This window comes from Panthera tigris, chromosome D1, assembly GCF_018350195.1.
Source record: "Panthera tigris isolate Pti1 chromosome D1, P.tigris_Pti1_mat1.1, whole genome shotgun sequence".
Taxonomy (NCBI): domain Eukaryota; kingdom Metazoa; phylum Chordata; class Mammalia; order Carnivora; family Felidae; genus Panthera; species Panthera tigris.
Genome location: NC_056669.1, coordinates 112211958 through 112233592, shown reverse-complemented (window position 1 = coordinate 112233592; position 21635 = coordinate 112211958). Strand labels below are relative to the sequence as shown.

General features: G+C 64.1%; 1 protein-coding gene across 3 annotated transcripts in view; it reads right to left on the bottom strand.

Annotated features, from left to right (window-relative positions):
• OSBPL5 (oxysterol binding protein like 5) overlaps positions 1-21635 on the bottom strand; it is a 53724-nt gene that overhangs the window by 31122 nt on the left and 967 nt on the right. Inside the window, exon 1 of one of the 3 annotated variants that reach the window (XM_042958649.1) lies at positions 12386-12406. The exons of the other annotated variants lie outside the window; for them this stretch is intronic. The gene's annotated coding sequence lies outside the window, so the exon portion shown is untranslated. Of the gene's footprint in view, positions 1-12385; positions 12407-21635 lie in introns of those variants that run through there. 3 annotated transcript variants of the gene reach the window in all.

Genomic DNA, 21635 nt, shown 5'->3' with positions numbered 1-21635 from the left:
GTGGCCGTGAGGACCCTGCTGAGGGGAAAAACCACCCAGGTCTCCAGAGCCACGCCAGGGAGGCCACCCTACGCTCCAGCCCAGCAGCTGCTCTGGTCCCTCCTGAGGGCAGACACCAGTACGAGTTTCCAGAAGCGTGCCGGGCTGCCGTCCCGTGGCTGGACCGACCACTTGGCTCAACCTGGGCAGGGTGAGAAGGCCCCAGGGGAGTGGCAACCTCTTCAGGACATCCCGGCATGCACTTTGGTGTGTGGGGGCTGGTCCTTCAAGGTCTCCCGGTGCCCACCTGGACTGGTGTTCGGGCCCCAAGGGGCTTTGGAACTGGGGTGTTTCCAGTCTACCTGCTGTGCTGATGACCCTCAAGGCGCCCCTGGGCCCTTTCATACGTGGTACCCCATCAGATGCAATGCAATGGCACCCAAGAGGCAGGGAGAGAAGATCTCAATGTCCTGTTTAAAAGATGCAGAAACCAAGGTCCCCGGAGGGAAAATGACCAGTGTAAGGCCCCGTGGCATAAGCCAGGCCCTCTCTGGTGGCACAGCTTCAAGCCCCGAGTCCCTTCTGTGCTTTGGAGGGCTGAAGCCAGGGCCAGAAAGGAGGGGAGGGGGCCAGGCTCCGCTGGGGGGGGTGGTCAGCAGAAGCGGGGCCTCCCCCAGAGAGACATTTCCCAGCCGTGGCTGTGGAGTGTGGAGGAACGCGGGGCGGGGGCAGGAAGTGGCCTGCCAGCCTGGGCGTTTCTCAGGCTGACTCAGCTGGGTCATGTGGCTGTGGGTTAGGGCCGGGTTCTGGCATCCGCCCACCTGGCCTCCTGACCGACACCGGGCCAACTGCATGCTGAGTGCCGGGGTCAGCTGGCCTGGGCACCGCCCACACGCACTGCCCGGTGCACACCAGTCCCACCCGGTTCTGGGAGCCCCAGGCCCCGGGCTGGGCTCCCTGTGGTGCCCTGAAGGCCTGACCCCACCATGTCCCCCCAGATCCTGCGGCTGTCCCGACTGAAGGGGGCTGATTTTCAGAGGCAGACTGTAACCCCCTCTGGGGCGGGGGTGCAGTGGGGAGGGCCACCGCAGGAGGGGGCATCGGGAGCCCAGCTAGGAGACCTGGGCCCGCGGCGGTCAGGGACCCCGCCCCACCCTCCCACGCCTGGAGCAGGGAGGTGGGTTGGGGCCCCAGAGCGACCTCACGCCCCCTTCTGGAAGAGGAAGCCCGTGTGGGGGGCCTGGCCTCCGTCTACAAGTCCTGGACGTACCTGGGCGGGGGGTGGGGGGGACCTGCCCCGGGTGCTGAAGCCCTCTCTCTGGGCGCCCCCACCGCCCGGCTCTCCCCCCGGGGAGGAGGCCCCACGGGCCGCTGTCTGCCCTGGTAGGGGGACTGACGGCCCCGCAGTTAGGTGGCCGCCGCAGCGGGGGGCACACGGCCAAAGCCGGGGCGCTTCTGCCTGGAGCCGGCTGCTCGTCTTCCCTTATTATGGGGCTGGAGCCTCGCGTGTGGGCAGACAACTCCCGCAAGAAAGCTGAAGAAAGTGGGTCACGGGCTGCAGTGAGCCACAGCTCACGTGTGCCTCACTCCCCCCGAGGCTGGGGCCCCAGGGGCTGCAGCAGGCTGGGGCGGGGGTACAGGGCGGGGAGGCGGGTCACTGCGGACCCCAGGGGCTCGGGCCAGCCTCCCCTCTCCTCCAGACCCCTCCAGCCTCAGTGTCCCCCACTGCCCGCCCCACATCCCCCCACGGGACCCTCCGCAGCTACTCCTGCTCAGGAGACTCTGGGGTCGGCAGGTGTCGGCCGTTCCCGAGGGGAAGGGGGACCCTGCGGAGGGGGGAAGCCGAGGGCTGGGGCCGCACCCTGCTGGGGACCCTGGGAGAGGGAGAGTGTGCAGGCAGGGATGCCCCCAGGTGGATCCCCCTCTGCGGAGGGGAACCGGGGGTCCCTCAACAGCGGCCACCACCTTGGACTCCACCGGCAGGCTGAGCCCTCAGGAGGGAGGAGGGTGGTTCTGGGGCCCCCTCCCCGGTCGGGCCACCCGGTTCGCTGGGCGTCTCAGGAAGGGGAGGCCCACAAGGAGGCCCAGCTAGTTCTGCACGCCGGACGGACCGTTCCCCTCTCCAAAGAAGGGTGTTCTCACACACGCGGCCCCTTCACCGGTTCTGTCGTGGGTGGTCTTAGACGCCAGCCTGCCTGGCCCCAGGCTGCTCGGCGCTGGGTGGGAGGCGCCGTGGCATGCTCAGGGGACACGCGCCCCGGATCTTGAAGGACCCCCTGTGCCCAGCCCCTGGTCCTGTGCTCCTGGGCATGTGGGGTCTGTGCGAACGTCACGTCCAGTTTTCACACAATGTAAATCCCACCTGGGCAGTGCCCGAGGCTGTTCTGGGGCATGACCGGAGCATCATGACTGCACCACGTCCACCAGCCCAGCTGGCCTTGGGGCCCCCCCACCCGCCATCAGAAAGGGGGGCGGCCTGGACCCCTGGGGATGGGCAGCATCCTACACACACCTGCTGCACAGAGTCAAGTCAGCGACGGCGGCGGGGGCGCTGCTGGGGCTCCTGGCTCCCCGTCCTCTGGGCTTGCACACCAGCCTGCACACACACACACACACACACACACACACACACACGAGAACCCTAACCCATACACTCGGACATGGTGCTGTTCCTGCCACAATCGTCGACAGGAGCCCACAAAGAGAACACGAGTGGAACAGGACGGAAGGCAGCCCCCATCGGGGCACACGGGCCACTCCACTGCTCTGTGCCGTGGTTTCGCGGTCTGTGACAGGCCGATGACGGTACGGACGTGGAGGGCTGCTGTGCAGGCTAACAGACGAGGCTCAGGAAAGGTTTAGAAGGGCTGCGTGTGCTGTTTGCCAGGAAATGCAAACTACCACTGTTTGTGACGCTAAGTCCTAAAGAAATAAGCCTGGTGGCTCAGGAGCGCGGGGACGCCACGGGGACGCCACGGGTCCCGAGACGGTGAGCGCCAGGGCCAGCAGAAACCAGCACAGTCTCCCTCCCCAGGTGGAATGAGGCTGGGGGGGGGGGGCCTCCAGAAGGCGCGGGAGAGACCGCAAACAGTGCCCACGAAACGCAAAGGTCGGACGTGCACGCGGGGACCCTCGGCGGGTTCGCACGGCGGCCCGGGGGGATCGGGCTGCTGGACACCACGCAGTAATTATGCTCCATCCTGTCCCAGAACCAGCCTCGGGCACGGTCCAGGCGGAATCTACCTTGAACAACGCGGGATTTCCACAGGCCCCTTCCCCGCTCCCCACTCTCTGGCTGCGGGCATCTCCTTCCCACTCATTTAGTGCCCGTGGTCCGGCCACACGAGGGCTGACATGGCGGCGTGAGCGGAAGTCGGGGGCAAAATGATGGAGCCTCTGCCACAACTGACCGTCTCAAACAGGTGACATGGAAGACACGTGTCCGACGGCCGCCTATTCGGTGGACAATTCCATTGCCCCCTCCTTCATGCCCCACCGGACCCGGACTCCACAAAACCACTCCCAGGCCACGCGGGTCCCGGGTCAGGGTGAAGCTTCCTTCCTAACGGACCCCTCCAGACTCTCCCCTGCAGGGGACAAGGCTCCAGATCTGGGCGGGAGCACCTCCCTGCCCCGGACGGCAGCGGAACCCCGGGCCCGCGCGGTCCCCTCTGCCCCTCAGTGCACGCGGGGTCAACGGAGCCACCTGGGAGCGCCGCTCAGGGATCTGAGCCATGCCGGGCTGCAGCTCCCCCACTCGCAGGGGCCGCCAAGGACCCGAGACAGGTGGGACCACCACCCAGAGCCGCAGCTGCTCCTGCCAAAGGCCAAACGTGTCTCCCGGCCCGAGTGCAGGGGTGCAGAAACCCCCTGCCTCCCTCCCGCCCACCTGGAAATGGGCGGTAGCCGGCTTCCCCCAGGAGAACCTGCCCTGGGACGGGATGTGCACCCCCACACTCCCCCCTCCCCATCCTACACGGGCTCAGCCCCCCCGGCTCCCGGGTCCCCCGCAGACTGGAGCTTCCAGAAGGGCTGGAGCTCATGCCTGCAGAGCACTGAGGTGGGAGCAGGTTTCATCGGGTTTTGCGGCATGGAGGGGCCCAAGGGAGGCCTGGCTTCCCCGGCGTGGACAGTGAATCCTTGTATAAACTGGAAACTCCCTGCTCAGAGGCGGGTGCCGGTTCTCACACAGCAGAAGCTCCACCAACGTGTGCACGCCACCCCTGCGCTCTGTCCTCACTGGCACCGGATGCTGAATGAGTCAGCAGGTGGGTGGCAGGCACGATCCCCCCCACTTCTGCCTCCCACTCTGTCCAGGGGCCGGGAGGATCCAAGTCTGGAAAGCAAAGCAAAAAAAAACACAAAAAAACCCCCAAGCATTCAAACGCTCCCTTCGCATGCCTTCTCTCCATTTCACAGATGCAGTAACTGAGGCCCGAGAACCAGCTGACTCGGCCAGGGCCACGCGGCCGGTTCGCGGAGGCCCTCCCCGCTCCCACCTCGCCCGGAGCAGGTGGTGCTGGGCCCCCCACATCGCCCACTTCTGCTGGGACTGTTCCGGGAGCCGGGACCGGAACTCCAGAGAGGGAACGTTTGCCGGGCTGCGTCTTTGCGATATCCCCAGGCTTCCCGGCCCCGGGTGAGAGCCCAGGACCCCGCTGGGTGGACAGGCCGTCCTCCCCACCGCCACTCCCAGGCCTGCGCTCAGCGGGCCCACCTCTGCCGACTCCCACTGTGCGATGTGCCATCCTCCCCCTCGCGCAGCCTGGCCCTGCGGGTTTTCATCCATCGGGTGAGCAGCCGACGGGGTCTCGCAGGGGTCCGGGCCCCCCCTCCCTTCAGCCTCCAACGTGAAGCCTTATTCCCCCGCGGACCGGCTGGGCAGGCCGCCGCTGGGGTACGAGCCGCAGCCCTGCCTTCTGGGCCGCTCTGCTAACCAACCGTGGGGAGCTCCTGGTGACCCGGAGCCAGGCACCCCCGGTCCCCGCCTCCACCAGCCCCGCCCTGCTGGCTTACGGGGAAACTGGTTCTGGCAGAAGTCACGTGTCTGGAGGAGAAAGTGGTCCTGCCAGTCAGGTGGGACCACGGTGGCACAGAGCCAAGCACCCTCTGCCTGTCCCGCCACGGTGGGGACGGTCCAGGAAGGTGACGTGACGGCTCGAGGATGCGGTGCCCAAAAGGCCCCCAGGACCTGCCTCCAGCCTGGAGCCAACCCCACGTGGGGGCACCCAGCCTCCTGGGGAGAGAGCGTCAGGAGACACTGGCCTGACCCGTGAAACACGGGGGGCCATGCCTCGGGTCCCCGAAGAGGCCAAAAGGGAAACGAAGACGTGTTCCACACAGCGACGTGGGCACCCACGTTCACGACGGCCCGGGCACCTGCCGGCGGGTGGACGGGTGAGCCTCGGCCCATCCACACCAGGGACTGTTCTCCGTCCGCGAAAGGAGTAAAGTATTGTAACCCCGTCCACAGGCCCTGGAGGGCTGTGTCAGGAACTCCGGCAGAGGCACTTGTGTGGGGTGGGGCACAGTTTCTGTTTTAAAAAGTTGAATTTCCACTGGGGCGTGTGGGTGGCTCCGTCGGTGGAGCGTCTGACTTCGGCTCAGGACGCGGTCTCACGGTTCGTGGGTTCAGGCCCCGTGTCAGGCTCTGTGCTGACAGCTCGGAGCCCGGAGCCTGCTTCGGATTCTGTGTCTCCCTCTCTCTCTGCCCCTCCCCTGCTCATGCTCTGTCTCTCTCTCTCTCAAAAATAAACAAACATTAAAAAGTTGAATTTTCACAACTTATCACATCTCCACTGACCATCGTCCCCACCTGATTCTGGCAAACCCCAAGCCGCGTGGCGCTGACCCATGACCCCTGACCCTCTCTCTAGCAGCCTTTTTGGCACGCCTGAGCCATTTTACGGACACTGAAGCAGTGGCCATCCAGCCCCGAGTCCTGCCACGTGTGAACCGTCCAGTGGAGTCGCTGAGACATGGAGAAGGGACCCCTGATGACCCAGGTCGCCGAGCGTGGGTCCCCCAGAGCTATCAGGACTCAGAAACTGCTGTGGGGCAGATGAGAAGGCTTATTCCCAATGTCCCGGGACCTACATTTGGGTCTGTTCCCGACACACTGGTCACACTGTGAGATGACAGGTCCCGAGGCACAAAGCGCGAAGCAGGCGCCTCGTGAGCAGCAGGGGACAGCTAAAAATGACACCGAGAGTGACGAAGAGCTGGTCCTGGGTCATGACATGTCCTTCTGGGTCAGGATGGACACCCGTCCTGCCATGTCAGGTCCTGACGGCCCGCTGTCCCTTCCTCGACGCCCGCCTTCCGGGACGCCCCAGGGAACCCAGCCTGCCAGTTGGGGCCCCGCCCTGGGCACCTGCACTGGCACACGAAAGCCTCAGCTCTGTGTCGGGGACAGCCTGTCCCAGCCCCCGGGAGGTGGTGCTCGGGGGAGCTTCCCGGTGGCTCCCCAGCCCATGTGGGGTCAGACGCCCCAGTCACGTCCTGAGACCACAGGGCCACCCCCTCCAGGCTCTGTGACCAGGGCGGGTGAAGGGAAGAAGTGTCCCTCCAGCCTCTGCAGTCACATGGCCCTCCCCTGTGTGTCTGTCTTAATACCCCTTTCCTTTCTCTTAAAGGTCACTGGATTTAGGGTCCACCGGACAATCCAGGACGATCTCATACCAAGACCCTCCATCTGTAAATCCCTAATTCCAAGCAAGGTCATGTGCCAGCAAGGTCACATTCACGGACTCGGGGGCTAGGACTAGGACAGATCTTTTAGGGGGGTCCTCATTCAACATTCAACTCACTGCAGGGTTTGAAGGTCACCCAGCCCAACGGAGACCTCCGGGATGGCGTGTGGGGGGCTCGCCATGACATACCCAGCGTGGGCAGGTACGCGGTGCCCCCTTGGCTTGCGGGGACCCACCTGGCCCTCACCTGCTCTGCATCCACCTGTTCAGGCCCCTCCTGCTCCGCCGGGTTAGGCCCAGGACCTGCCGGTTCCTCCCACTGCCCCGAGGACCCTCAGCACAGCCACTTCTTGCCCTCCCACCCCCTTGACCAACCTCCTCAGGGCTCCATTCGCTGGATGACGCCTCAGACCCGCCCGCCCCGTCCCTCTGCCTCGAGCCCGGGCAAGCACTGGAAGGTATTGGCTGTTTTGCCACGCTGGCCTGTTCCCGCACCAGGTCACCGAAGCCAGGGAGCTGCACACATCCGTGCCTTCGGCGATGCACCTGTGTCTGGGCCAATGGTGCCTCCTTGCTGCCCACGCCTTCCTCCAGACCTGGCAACAGCCCCCCCACCCCGGACCCAGCTCGCCGTCACCCCCACTGAAACTTCTAGAGAGCCAGCAATGCTCCCCTGTGTGCTGCGCTGGCCATGGAGGACCCGATCTGACTCCCGCCCGGGACCTGCTCGGGACCCCAAGGCTGGGAACGACCATCGGGGCCCGTGCATCCCGGGGTCGGCCAGGAACAGGCGTCTGCACTTGGAAGCTCCTGGAGGAGGGATCACAGCCTCCAGCGCTTAGACCCGAACCAGCAAGAGCCGCCTGCTGCAACGTGCACATCTCAGCACCCAGAACAGGACGTGTAGGGACAGCAGGGGCCCCGGGACCTTCTGAAACGGGTGCTCGTCCATCATGCACCTTTATTTTGTCCCTGGAGGAAGGCTGTGCCACCCACGGCGCTCCCAGAGGATTCAAGCGGGCTGAGAGCCGTCCAGTTAGGAAACGCGCTCTGAACACACACACGGGGTGCAGCTGCACCTGCAAACGGGGGGCTCGGGGAGCCCGCCCACCGCCCCACCTGGGCCACACCAGGAGCCCAGAGAGCTGACTGTCACTTCTCTCTGGACAGCCACCTGGAGCTCGTGGGGGAGGGGAGGGGAGCCGGTTCGCTCGCCGTGGGAGGGTGGAAAGGGGGTCTCGTGAGCGGATTCCCCTAAGGACCTGGGGGGCCGGTTGTAGAAAATGCTAGGAGAGATTCCAGCCAGAGAGGAGGCTGGGAGGGCCCCACGGGCACGGATGCTGGACCCTGGGGACAGGGCACCTGGGGAGGCCCCCCCAGGTCTCCGTTGCACTGTTGGTGCGACGTCTTCAGCAGAATCACTAAGCTGCCGCAAGCAGGCCGCATGCCCAGGGTGCCCAGGACGGGCAGGGATGGGGGAGGAGGAGGGACGAGCCTGGGGGCACCTGCAGGGCTTGGGAAAGCGCTGAGTCTCCACAGCCTGTTCCAGAACGGCGCCTGGCACAGAGGCACACAGACCGCGCGAGACGACCAGGCGGCGTCGAGCCCCCTTCGCCGAGGTGGGGGGAGCGGCACCCCTCTTTACGCGTGTGCCCCTCGCTCTCCTTCCCGTCACGCACAGCGCGGAGGGGCTGGGGGCTGAGACGTGGTTCAGCCCAGGACAGAAGGGTCTGGCACCGCAGGTGCCCGTCCCCAGCGATAAACACACAGACAGCGCCTCCTTGGAGTGGGGACGGTGCGCGTGGCCTGGGGGCGTCTGGGCCCCAGCAAGGCTCCCGGGGATCTGACCACTCGCCCTACCCCGGGGCTTCAGTTCTCCCCGAGGCAAATCCAGGCACTTGAAAGACCCGCAATCCCAGGGGAGGGGGCACGACAACACGAGCGACCAGCTGCACGCCTCGCCCCCAGTCCCAAGGGCACTAGGGGCAGGTGTCGTCCTGGCCGCTGAGCCTGGGGCACTCCGCTGGGGGGCTGCGGCTGGGGCTGGGCGGGGGTCCTGAGGGCCCAGCTGAGCCTGGCAGAGGCTGGAGGAGGACGGACGGACGGACCGGAAGGAGGGAGAGGAGGGCAGTTGTAAACGAGAGTCAAACCGCCAAGCGCTGGAATCCGTTAGGCCGGTGAGCCACCCCCTGGAGACTCACTCTAGGGAATAAAATCCCATCCGATCGACACGGGCGCGAAGGATGGCTCCGCGGGTTATTTACGGCACCAGGCGCAGGTGGGCACCAGCAAGGGAAGGAGCGTCCTGCCGTGGACATCGAGCGTGGCAACATAAGGGCCACGGGATGCACGTCTGTGTAACAAGGGGCTCGGAAGGCGCCAAGCGTGGCCAGCAGGCTTCACCACAGCCTGAGGTCTTGGTGACAGGGACCACGGAGACCTGCGTGTGTGCACGTGTGCGTGCGGCCAGGGGCCTCCTCCATCCGCTTGGGCCCCACGACGAGCGTGTGCGGCTTCACTGTAGGAAAACGCCCCCGGCCCAGCCATCCCCAGGCTGAAAATAAGTGAGGAGAACTGGAGACGCTGTCTCCTTGGGGGGACGCGGGGGACGTGGGAGGGGAGGGCCTGGCAAGGGGCGTGGGGGGCGGCGGGGGAGGGAGGCCCAGATCCCGCCTGTCGGGCACCCAGTGGGCACTCAGCAAGTAGCAGGTATTTAACGACTGCTGCCCGGGGGGCCCAACCCACGGCGGGGGGGGGGGGGGGGCGTGTATACATTAGGTGCTTGGTGTGCACACGAGGCTGACTGAACAACTGACCTTCAGGGCAGGCCTGAGCGGCCAAGAACAGACTGAGGGGATCCCGGTGGGGGCGGGAGGCGCCAGTGGAGGCAGAGGCTGGGGACCCTCTCTCACCCCAGAAGCCCACCGCTCTGGCAGGGAAAAAGCGGCCCCAGGACTCTGTCCCCTGGGCGTCTTCCAGGAGGGTGGCCTCAAGGTCACGGGGGTCTCCGGGGTGTGACCTCCAGAACCCCGCCCACAGCACTCAGGTGTGGACCGCGGGCGGGCCCTGTCCTGGGAACCCTGCGCAGACCTGGAGGGGAACCTTGGGGGCCCGCTCCCCTCCCCCCCGCCGACCCCCACCCCGCCCGGGACACGCGCTCTGCCGTTCGCCTCCCTGCCGGTGGCTACACAGCAGATGAGCTCGGAGGGCTATTTTAAAACCGCATTCAGGTAGATGAGAGGCGGCCGCCTTTGGGGTTGGTGTTGGCAACCGCGGGGTGCCGAGGGGCCCCGGTTCCGCGTCCTCTGCGCGTATTTGACATTTTCCATGCTCTACAGTAAAAAAGGAGAGGCTTAAAGCTTCCTCTTCAAGACGAAAAGGGAGAATTGTGTAAGAGCCTTAAAGCAAGAGAAGAAAATAGCACATCAGAGTCCCAGCCTCCCGGGAGGCTCGGACTTTAAAAGACTAAAAAGAAGCCACGCGCCTCTGAGGGTGCGGACAGGTGACAGCCAGCTGGGGGGAGGCTCCAGACCCGAAACAGGGGCAGCGACTAAGATCCAGAGCCCGCGGGACGACGTGGGGGAACGGGAGGCAGCGGCCACTGCCGATGGTGCCCAGCGGCCTGGCCTTTGGGGGCCCGCAGCCCCCCGTGAGCGGGGACCCCCAGTGGCTGGGAACCCAGCCCAGCCAGGGCCCCTGTCCCCCTGCTGCAGAGCCGCCTGCGGGACCCTCCGGGCCTTCGGCTTGGCAGAAGCCTCCCCCAGAGGCCCCGGCCCCTGACCTGGTTCCCCCCCCACCCCCCGCCCCCCGCCCGGGGCAGGTGCCCGGCCCCAGCACACGGCGGGGCTCCCAAGGCGAGGGCTCCCCTCAGCCTCCTCCTTGATCATCACCACCTCTCCCTGACCTGACGGGTCAATGGGCAGCCGCTGTCCCGGCCGAGTGCCAGCGGCTCGCGGGGCGGCCAGCCGGTCCTTGGGCACGACCAGCGCGCTGAGTGCCTGGTGCTGGCACACAGGAGCGCGGGGCCACTCTGCTCCCTCCCCCACCCTGAGTGCTCACCACCCTTCCCTAGACACAGAGCCGCGCACGGGCGCGTGCCCATACACACAGACACAGACACACAGGCACGCACACCCTCGGCAAACCAGGAGTGACCCAGGTGTCTGAACCTCATCAGCTGCCGCCTCCCCCTTCGCCACCCGGCCCCCGAGAGGGCGATGCCACCAGGTGTCAGCGCCCGGGATCTGGGCAGGAAGGGCCTCAGGACTACGAGTGTGTGCACGTGCACGTGCAGGGAACAGCCCCCACCGCAGAGGGGCACCCAGGAGTAGTTCTCGGGGCCCCCGGGAGACAGCACTGTGTTTTCCCTTTTCTTTTTTGAGACGGCTCTTTCTGAAGGTGTGCTTTGACCCCCAGGTAAACACATCTGCAGTCACAGCTGCCCTGCCCCCAGGTTCTCTCCTCTGGTCCTGGGGTCAGCAGAGAGCCTCAACCGTGGGCCGGGAGGGGCTCATATCTCCGGGCAGGTGAGGGGCCAGGAAGCCAAGGGCCACGGTCTCCCGCAGCCTGGATGCCAGGGCCGGCAGCCTGTGCCCAGCGGGCGCTGTGAAAGCTCGCGGGACACACGTTTGGGCAGGGGAAGCAGGGACCCAGCGTCACTCCCAGCTAAGCCCTGGGCACCTGTGTGGCCCCTCGCCTCTCCAGAAGCCTCAAGGATCTTATGTATAAACAAGGCAGCCCCCGGCCCACACTGAGCATCGCTGGGGACATGACGTGTCTGTACCTGCGACATCACCTCTGTGTTTCCAGAATGCCGTCCCTCTCCTTGCCACCACCCCGGTCAGCTGAGCCCAGCTGTCTCGTCTCTGCAGCGAGCTCCTGGTCGCTGCCCACAGTGGCCACCCTCTCCTGGTGCAGGGGGTCGAATGGCGTCCCCCCTAAAAGATACGTCCACATCCTAACCCCGGGACCTGTGAGTAGGGCCATCTGTGGAAAGGGGGTCTTTGCAGATGTGACCAAATGAAGGTGAGGCCACACTGGAGGAGGGTGGGCCCTGATCCAATGACTCTGTCCTTATAGGAGAACAGGACAGAGAGACACAGGAGGGGCCACATGAAGACAGGGGAGAGGCTGGATGAGGCAGAAGGATCCTCCCCGAGAGCCTCCGGAAGGAGAGGGCTCTGCCCCCACCTGGATTTTGGACTTCTGGCTGCAGAAGTAGGAGAGAATATTTCTTTGGTTTTAGCCCCCCTGCCCAGTGTGTGGTCCGTTGTTACACCTGCCCCCGCGGGACGCGGCACTTGGTTCAAGGTGAACGCTGTGAGCGAGAACGGCCTGAATCCAAGGCGGGTGGGACCTTCATTCCTCTGCCTGGAGGACAAGGCTGAGGCCCCTCGGGAGGAGGGAGAGGAGAGAGATGGCCCCACGCGGCAGGGGGAGGGAGAACGGGGCGGGGCGGACCTCAGCTCCCCTCAAGTACAAGGGGCGTGTCCAAAGCAGCCCCTGCCCCGCCCCCTCAGGCAGCCCACAGGCCCCTCCCAACCCCAGCAGCCGAGGGCGCAGTCCCAGCCTAGACCAGGCAGAAAACTGGCCCAGACTTCGCAGATGCCAGCCTGTCCCCTGGGGAGGGGTCGCCAGGCAACGCGGCAACACCGCGGCCCCACGACTGAGGTCACCTCCCAGTGTCCCAGCAGCAGCCTCTCGTTCCCACTCACCAGTCCCACTCAGCGGCTCCTGGAAGCCCCTGGAATCGGCCACCGAAGGCCCCTCTGCCTCCAGAGCCACGTCACCTACACACAGTCCCAGAAACGTGGACCGAGAGCAGACAATGCTGGGTGATGGCGGGGGCTCTGATCCTCGCTGGTCTTAGGGACGACGCTCCTCTCTTTAACCGATCTTTCCAGCCTCCCGACTGTGGCAAGGGAGGAGGGTCTGGTCTTTCCGGTGCTGACCTCTGTCTAAGGGCAGGTGGCTGGGGCGTAGACAGCAGCCCTGGAGGCAGGGTGTGGGGGTAGCCACGACCCAGGCCAAGGCCAGTGGTTTGTATTCGCCTGCTATTTATTACAAGCGGCGAGGATTCAGCAACTCAAATGTTCTTTTTAGATACAAAATAAGTAGATTTAAAGAGCCATGTTTTAAAGCAAAACAAAGTCAAGCCACAGAAAACTCCAGAAGCTGCTGAGTATAGAGTCCCGCCCCGGTCAGGGACCCTGTGCTTCCTATGGCCAAGCAGGCTCAGGCCTCGGATGCTGTGGGTTCCCGTTCCCGGGGTCCCAGCCACAGTGGCCTCCTTTGCCGTAAAATAAAATGTAAATGCCGAAAGCCACACAGAGGTTCGGCGTCGCGGGCTTTTTTAGACACGCCCCTTTGCGGTTCACAGGCCAGAAACCCAAGCTGTCCTGCCGCTCAGGGCCCCACCTGCCCTCCCGGTCCAACCAGACCCACCGCCCAGGGTGCACCTGTAGGACCCAAGCCCCAGGCCCGTCCGCTTGGAAACATTTGCCTCTTCTTACGCCTGTTCCTCAGTCCCCTCCCTGGCTCACAATTTATCGGAAGCCCCCAGCGTCCGAGCCTCTGGACGAGCGGGGCACTGGAGCCCCGGAGCCCCAGCCCCAGGAGCCCGGGGGCCTTTCCTGAGCTTGCACAGAGCAGACCAACCCCCTGAAGGTCTGGATTCGAGGGAGCGCTGCATACCCGTTGGGTGCTGCTAGTCTCCGTGAGGGTCCCCACTGGACCCCGGGCCAGAACGAAGAACCCACAAAGAGCAAAGCCTCTGAGCAGCCAAATCAAGCATCACATCACAGGACACCTCCGTTCAGGGTCTCGGGCGGCTCACTGACCGAGCCCGGGGTCTCCCTCGGCACGTGCTCACGCTGGGTCTGTACACGCTTCTAACAATCTTACTGACCTGGTTCCCTCGGTGAGAGCGGACTAGAAGCAGAAACAAGCCTTTTAAAGAAGAAGATAAAATAACCAAGGACCCTCCAACAAGAAGCATAAGAAAAGGAGCCTGGGGCCATTCAGTAGCGTGGACAAGCCGTCACAGCCACGTTGGCAGGTGGGAGGCCACGCGGGGAGGTGGTGCCCCTCCCGGCCGCATCGCGCACCTCGCCGAGTCTCGGTATAAAACGGGATGAGAGTAGGACTTGCTGCGTAGGGTTGTTTAAAGGATTAAAGAAAACAGCTCATTTCAAAGCCTTCAGAAAAATGTGAATCACTATTAAAATTAATCGTAACGATCCCACAAGAAATGTCGCTGGGAAAGGGTTCAATTATTTCTTGCCTATCCCCAAGGTTGCAAGGCATCCTGTGGGTATAACTCACTGTGGAAAGATTTCCACTGAATGTGTTTCAAGGTCTGGTGCTTAGCGGGGTGAGCTGCCCTCGCCAGGGAAAGCCCCGTGTGGCCCGAAGGAGTGGGTCCCCGAGGGCCACGCACGGTCCGGGGTTCCTCCTGCTCCAGCAGGCAGACCGGGGCGGCCGGGGCGTCACCCTCCAGGCTCAGCCCCGGGAAGTGATGAATGGCCACGTCGGGGAGAACAGGCACACCACAGACAAACAGCATGTTCCTTGCACTTTCGAGATTTAAAAATAAACTGAAAAGCAGACACGGTTCAAAATAACGACCAGGTTGGTAAGACAGTCATTGTCCTGTGTGCCTTCCTCCTGCCGTTCCTTAAACCGCAGTTTAAAAACCGACCGCCAGTCCCGGAGGCCCTTCTGGCAGAAGGCGGGAGTAGAAGCTGGTGGCACCCCACGGGGGGGCGGTGGTCTCGAGGGGGCAAGGACCCGCCCCACCGCACCAAGAGGGACGGGGACACCCGGATGCACCAAGAGGGACGGGGACACCCGGCTGCACCAAGAGGGACGCACCCATGTCCGCTTTACCCGGGAGAAGCCCCTCCCCCTTTGGTGCTGACCTGGGGGTTCTGGGCAGGGCCCTTACGAAGCTCACGTGGTCCGCCCCACCCAGGTGCTCCCAGGATTGCCTGCTCTTCCCCCAGGGTGCTCCCGGTGCTCTAACCGCATGGGCCGAGGCCGCTGAGCTCTTCCCCTCCTCCCCTTCCTCCTCTCCAGGGTGGGTACGGGTCCCCACACGCCCCACACCGCCTGGCCAAGGACGCCACACAGCAGCCACCCACCTGGTGTGAAACGGGGAGGGGCAGGGGACCGGGGAAGACGCCCCCCTCCTCCCCCGCCGGGCGTTCCAGAGTGCAGGGCCGGAGGGCAGACGCCTGCGGGCTCTGAGGGCTCCGCTCAGTGGGCATCAGCACCCCGGCCCACCGGGGCATCGTCCGCACCCACCCTGAAGGAAGGGCCGTGTTTGGCTCCATAGGGGCCACCGTGGAGGGACGGCAATACCGGGGTGTGGGGTGTGGCCGTCACGTGCCCCGAGGCGCCCTCCTCTGGCTCCCGGCCAGAGTGTTTCCACCTGGGGGCCTCTCTGCTCTAACCGGCTCGGGGCAGAACCCTCAGCCGGACCCTGGCCATCTCTGGTTCTGGCTACTTTTGTTCCCCGCCTATCGAGGTGTAAGAGAAATTTGTAAGATCTTCAAAGTGCACGTCACGCTGCTCCCATGTCCCTACACATCGTGAAAGGACCCCCCCCACCCCGCCCCTGCCTCGAGTACATCTATCACTTTGATATTTATCTTTTCTGTGGAGGTGAAAACATCTAAGTTCTACTCTCCTAGCATGTTACTTCTTAATTTTTTTTAGGTTTATTTATTTTGAGAGAGAATGAGCATACCAGAGGGGGAGGGGCAGAGAGAGAGGGAGCCAGAGAGAATCCCAAGCAGGCTTTGCACGCTCACCACACAGCCCGACGTGGGGCTCGAACTCATGAACTGGGGGATCATGACCTGAGTTGTGATCAAGAGTCAGATGCCCCGGGTGCCCCTCTCTCAGCATATTTCAATGACACAATAGTGTTATCCATTGGAGCCACGATGTTACAGATCTCTGGTTAACAGAACGTTAACAGAACGTGCTGGTCACTGAGGGACCCCTTGGGGACCCTGGCAAACATCTATGTAGCACGTGCCCCTGCGGTGGGGCCATTCGGCCTGCAGCCCTGGGCCAAGGGCAGGGAGGGGGGAGGCAGGTCCCTCCGGTGGGATGGGAGAGCCTGTGGTCTTCCCACAGGGACAGGATGTGGCAGGTGGGGCCCCAAGGCCAGCGGAGTCGGTGGACTTGCTAAGAAAGTGCGTCTCTGGAGCCCAGGACCCTTGCCCTCCCAGTGGACGTGGCCTCTGCCCCCGCCCCCCCACCCAGCCTGGGCCCGGGTCCTGGGAGGAGCCCCCGCTAACCAAATGTTGTCACTTCGGCTCTGCCCCTGCTGTGTGTTCTTTGCCCCAGCTGCTCGAGGGGACAGGCTGACTCCCCCCGACACGTGCTGGGGTGTCCCTGGCAGCCACCTGGCCACATCCAGCCGGGCCAATACCCCAGGGCGGCTCCTGCCTCGTGCCCCAGGAGACCCCGCACACACAACACGCTCCTGGGAGACGACGGAAATGACCTGAACGTCCCTCGGTAGGAGGGACATGATGTGTTCTTTACACGAAGCGGAGAAAATGAACAAGGACCGATCACTTGTGACAGGGCGGCTCAGGAGCCTGCGTACGTGCGTTTATGCGGTTCTCTGCTACTCCAAAATCACGCTGGAACCAGAGAGAGCACGAGGGGAGCATCGGCTGGAGGCGCCTGCATTGGTGTGTGGGTCCATCCATATATAGTCAAAACACAAAAACACGCCTGGGAACGTCCGCTCACAAACCCTCTGGGAAGCAGGGCCCCGCGTGGCTCAGGGCGGGCGGTCCGGGCCCTGTGCTCTACTGGAGCTCCCAGCCCTTAAACTTGAAGCAAACAGAGCCAGATGTTGTGGCCTCGAGGACAGAGCCGGGGGACTGGTTGTATTCTTTCGTGTGGTTCCGGTGTTTAAACATTTCACAATCATTAACCACTCATCAAAGTTTTAATTGGTGATAAGGAGACAGTCCCTCCCTGTTCCCAGCCGCGCCTAAGCCGAGGGCCGGCTCTGCACTTTCAACCCCGCTCTCGCTGCCGTGATGGCCCATTTCACAGATGGGAAAACCGAGGCCTGGAGCTTAAGGGACTCGCCCAGGGTGGGCGCCCGGCCTGGTGAAGCGTCAGAATCGGGCAGGGACTCCCGCCCAGTTTGCCGACCGCCGAGCCTCCGTTCTAATCGCCGGGCGCTGGGCATCCGTGCGGTCGGACGGGTCACCGCACAGAGTCCCCACAGGAAGTCAGGAGCACTTTCTACAGGAGGTGTTTGCAGACCGGGGCATCCGGCCTCACGAGCTCCAGCTATCTGCCTGCCTCTGCGTGGAAAAACAAAACACCCAAAGCAAACAAACAAAAGCAGCGGCTCGCCGAGCAGCCGGGAAAGGACAAATGACGTTCTCCCAGCAGGTGTGAGAGGGAGTCAGGGGCTCAGACCGGAGCGAGTGGGCCCGGCAGCAGAAGACCAGGCACATGGGAAGGGAAAGGGCAGATGGTCGCCCCGGAGACTTCGGGCTCCACAGAGAAGGTGTCCGGCCAGGGCTGAGCCTCCCCGAACGTCCGGTCTGCTGTAGGCATTCAAGAGCTTTCCAGGCAGGGAACAGCATATGCTAAGGCAGAGAGGTACAGGCGACAGGTCCTACCCCCTCCACCGCACGACACCTATGGCCCAGCTTTGGGCTTTAATGCCAGGTCCCAGCACCCCCGAGGCCCTTCTGTGCAGCTGGCCTCGGGTCAACACGGACGTCTGGTTCCTGACCCACAAGGGGCTGGGCCAGAGCCACCAACTGGAGGCAGACGCTTACCCAAGGGGCATAGCAGCCCCTCTCCCAACTTCTCGCAGGACTGCTGTGGCCCGTGCTTACAAGCGGGGAAAGGCAGTTTTAGGAGGTAAACAGATTGCCATCAGGAATCCCTGAGCCAGATCTTCCTCGGCCAGGCCTCCAAATCCGCCCTGAGCCCTAACACCACCCACCCCTCGGTCCCGGCCAGGCCTCTCCCTGACCCGAAGCCCCAGGTCTGTGCCAGGCGCGGGGGGCCCGGGTCAGGATCTCCTGTTGTTCAGCCACCTCCCTGCTCAGCCGGGCCCCAGCAGCCCGGGGAGGGGCGGGGGAGAAGGGACAGGGATCCCAGGAAGGACAGGGCTATGCTGCTACCCCAGTGCTACCCCAGAGACCACGAGAGGGCTCTGTTCCGGGGCGCGCTGCGGAGAGGTGAAAACAGGGCACCCCTGCCTCCCAGGCTTGGGGTGAGGAGCCCACAGCCTACGCCCAGGGGAGGGCCGTGCTGGTAAGGGCATCCCGAAGGCCCCCCCGCCTCCAGGGTGGCCGAGCACTGGTGGCAAATGAGAAGAACCCGAAACCCAGTCCCAGGCGTGACAAAGCAGCCAAGGCACAGAAAGCCACACCCCGCCGACACCCCGTAAGCAGCGCGGGCCCCTGGCAACAGTTCACGTCCCAGAGCAGGGGGACTTCAGATCTGCGAGCGGGCTCTGGGTTCGGGGGCCTTCCTGAGGAGTGGGGTGGAGTCTGTCCTAGAATGGCCTTCCTGTTGGGCCGCTCGTGGTCCCCTGGGGCCGTGGTGGCCCAGGGAAGCTGATGTGTCACCGCAGGCCCTCTGAAGGGCCCTCTGTCATATTCGCCCCAATAGGCGGGCAGGACACCGGCCCACCGTTCCTCCCCAGCAGCAGCTGGCCCTTTAAGCGACCCTCCTGGTGCCTATTTACCCCAGCAGGCGGCAGGATGATGCCACTACAGGGGCCCCCTCCCCTCGGCCTGGATGGCCTGCCCTTGGTGGAAGAGGCTCTTCCTAATGTGGCTGTGGGTGAGGGACAACCCAGCCTGCTGGCCGGCAGAGGACCAGGAGGCCCTGCTCCCCCTCCTCCCTCCACCTCCTGGGGACTTGCCTGTCTCCACAGCAGAGCGTGGCCTGCGCCTGGTTTCCAGACTCCCCTGGCTTTGGCCTGTGGGACGGGGTATTCCCAGATCCCCTCCTCAAGGTCTCATTAAGCCTTGTGCACATCCCTGTCACTGGGCGGGCACTGATCAGCCGTGGGGGCCTCATCTTCCCCTTGAGCCCTTCGTCCCAGCCAGGGTCAGAGGGGCCGAGGCAGGCCAGGCCACCTCGCTTGCCAAATAAAACATTAGGCGTTCCTCCCAGGTAAGCCCCGTGCACTCTCTATTTATAATTCAGGAATGACAGTCACCCTGGGGAAGGCGGGAAGCTGGGCCTTTTGAATATGAGCACATCCGGTGAAGCCAGGGGACAGGGACGGGAGATGTGGGAGATTCGGGACAGTGTGGGGGGAGGGCATCACATCCAGACACTGGCTCCCCCAGGCAACGACGATCCTAGGGCTTCCCGTGACCAGAGCGCCTACTACGTGCCAGGCCCCGAGCACACGTTCAGCCAACAAACGAACAACGACCACCCGTGCTAATAGTGCCCGCCGTGGGCCCGGCTCTGGCCCACCTGCTCTCTCCACAGCCAGTCATTCGATGAAACCAATGCGGAGTGGAGATCGTTGAGACACGGATCAGGGCCGCTAAGGAACAAAGCACGGCCCCCCCCAGCCACGGGCACTGTCATCGGGGACGGAGGGTCTCCAGGAGAAGCGACACCCGAGTTGAGGTCTGAATCCGCATCCTGGGCAGAGGGCACGGGGAATTCAAAGGCCCCGGAGTGACGGAGGCTGGGCCTGGGGCTGGACGCCGGCGGGGGAGACCCGACAGAGGTGGACGGGACCTTGGGCGGCTCAGGAAGGAGTCTGGAATTATTGGGGGATCAGTGTGAATCACGGGGCACTCTAATGGGGAAGCTATGTGATGTGGTCTATATTTTTGAAGCTCATGCTGGCTGCTGGCCGGAGAAGGACCAGAAGGGCAGGAATGGAGCCTGCCGGGTGGCTGGTGTGGTCCAGCGGCTGCTGGAGGACAGCCAGGGCCGGGCCTGGACAGAAGAGTGGACATCAGGTAGGCTCCACCAAGCCCTGGCTTTGAGACGTGCGACAAAGGCCCCCCGCGTATCCTGGATCCCCTAGAGCCAGCCGGCCAGCTCAGGTCCCGAGCGGTGGGGACCGTCTCTCCCTGGCTCGATGGCCTAGATAATGCTGGCAGTTCTCCGGTGGCCCTGGGCCTCCCGGGGGGCCCGGCCGGACGGCTCTGGGGCCCTTCCTGGGGTCATCGTGCACCCCTCTCTGCGGCTTCAGGATCTGCAACTCCCTCCCTGAAGCTCTTTCAGGCTGCCCCACATCTTGGGCCCCCGACTCTCCCGGTGCCGGGAAGACGATTCCCCAGCCACCTCGCCGGACAAAGAACTCTAGGCTGGACCCATCGTCCCCAGCCCCGGTCCGCGTTTTCAGTCGGGCAGGTCCTGAGCACACAGCTGGTGCCCGCTCACAGACGCCAGGCCAGCATCAGCCAAATTCACGCCCGCCTGCACACGCTGCACGCCGGGGCCCTGGTGTGGAAGGACCGCCGTGCTAAGAGAACCAGACGCTCCCAAGTCCGAGTTCCTCGTATTCAACCGTCACTACCGCCCCCTACAGAAGTTCCATGGTCCGCCCGGACGGCTCCCCAGGTGAGCAGCCTGTCCAGGCTGGCTTGGGACCCTCAGACAGCTCATCCTTTCCTTGGCCTGGAGGCGCCGTCGGTTATGGGGCAAAGCCGGCACCCAGGGCCATACCCGGTTCCTTCGCGTCAGGACGTCAGGGTCTTCTGCCAGGCACGGTGCGCCCCTGCGCTCGGCCCCCTGCGGCCCATCCCGGGGTTCGGGCCTCCCCCATACGCCTGTGAGCCAGTTCCGGACCGCTTCGCAGGGCCGGCTGCACACCTGTCGCCTGAACGACAGCCGGGAAAGGGGCGGGGCACGCTGCTGTCACCTTGGGTCGCGTGTACGTGTGCTGGCACACTCACAACCGGCTCAGCCACAGAATCAGCAGAAAGCACAAGTCCCCAAAACACAGCTGCCGAGGAAGACACATAACAGTCTTCAAACCGCCAGCTTGTCACTGGCGGGGGGGGGGGGGGGGTTCTCCCTCCCCGAGCACAGCCTGTCGGGTTACTCTCCCAGCTCGGGAAGCTTCCGGGAGGAGAGATTTCAGGAGAGACATTGATCCTGGACGCTCTCAGCATAGTAAATAAAACCCACCCTCAGGGGGGAGGGCTGCGTTGGGCCTTCTGTAAAGAGCCAGCAGCAGACCTTCGAAGACAACAGACTCCAGATTCGTGGCCCCACTCCGAACCCCACCCCCACCCCCTCCCCGCCCCCGCCAGGCCCGGCCCAGGAAGGAGGTGCCACTTGGCCTCCGGGATGGCCCGCCCAGGCTTCCACATCTGCACAGAAGGTCAGAGGGTCCTCGCCCATCTGTTCCGTCACCTTTTCTAAACACCGCCCGCAGGACACCCCAGACAGACAGACACCCTTGGCGTCCGCCTCCCTGGCACCCGGGCCCTGCCCCACACACGCGTGCTGAGCCAGCACACAATAGAATCTGCAGATCTGGAGCTTGAAGCCTGAAGGGGAGCCGCCGGCAGGCGCCCCCGAACTGCCTGCTGCTCGCAGAGCCTGTCAAGTTCAAGGAGCCAAGGAAGTGGGGCAAAAACGCAGCCAAGAGACCACTCAGCCTGCGACTGCCGACTGCCGAGCGCAGGGTTTTTGCTGACTGGGACCTGGTTCCCTACGGCGCACACAGGTCCAAGGACACACACGTCCAACCCAAAGGCTGTGCCCGCGTCCCTGGCTGTGCCGCCCTGGGCCTGCCCCTGGCCTGGGGGCTGTACCCTGGGGACAATCACAGACGTCCGCCTGTAAAAGGCATTTGGAAGGGGCTCAGGCAGACATATAAATTATTTCTAGCGTCGACAGAGCGGCAAGTTAGTCAAATCCTAGGAAGGAAAAGAGCAGAAATCCAACCAGCTGCTCCAGCAAGGCCGGGCCCGGCTG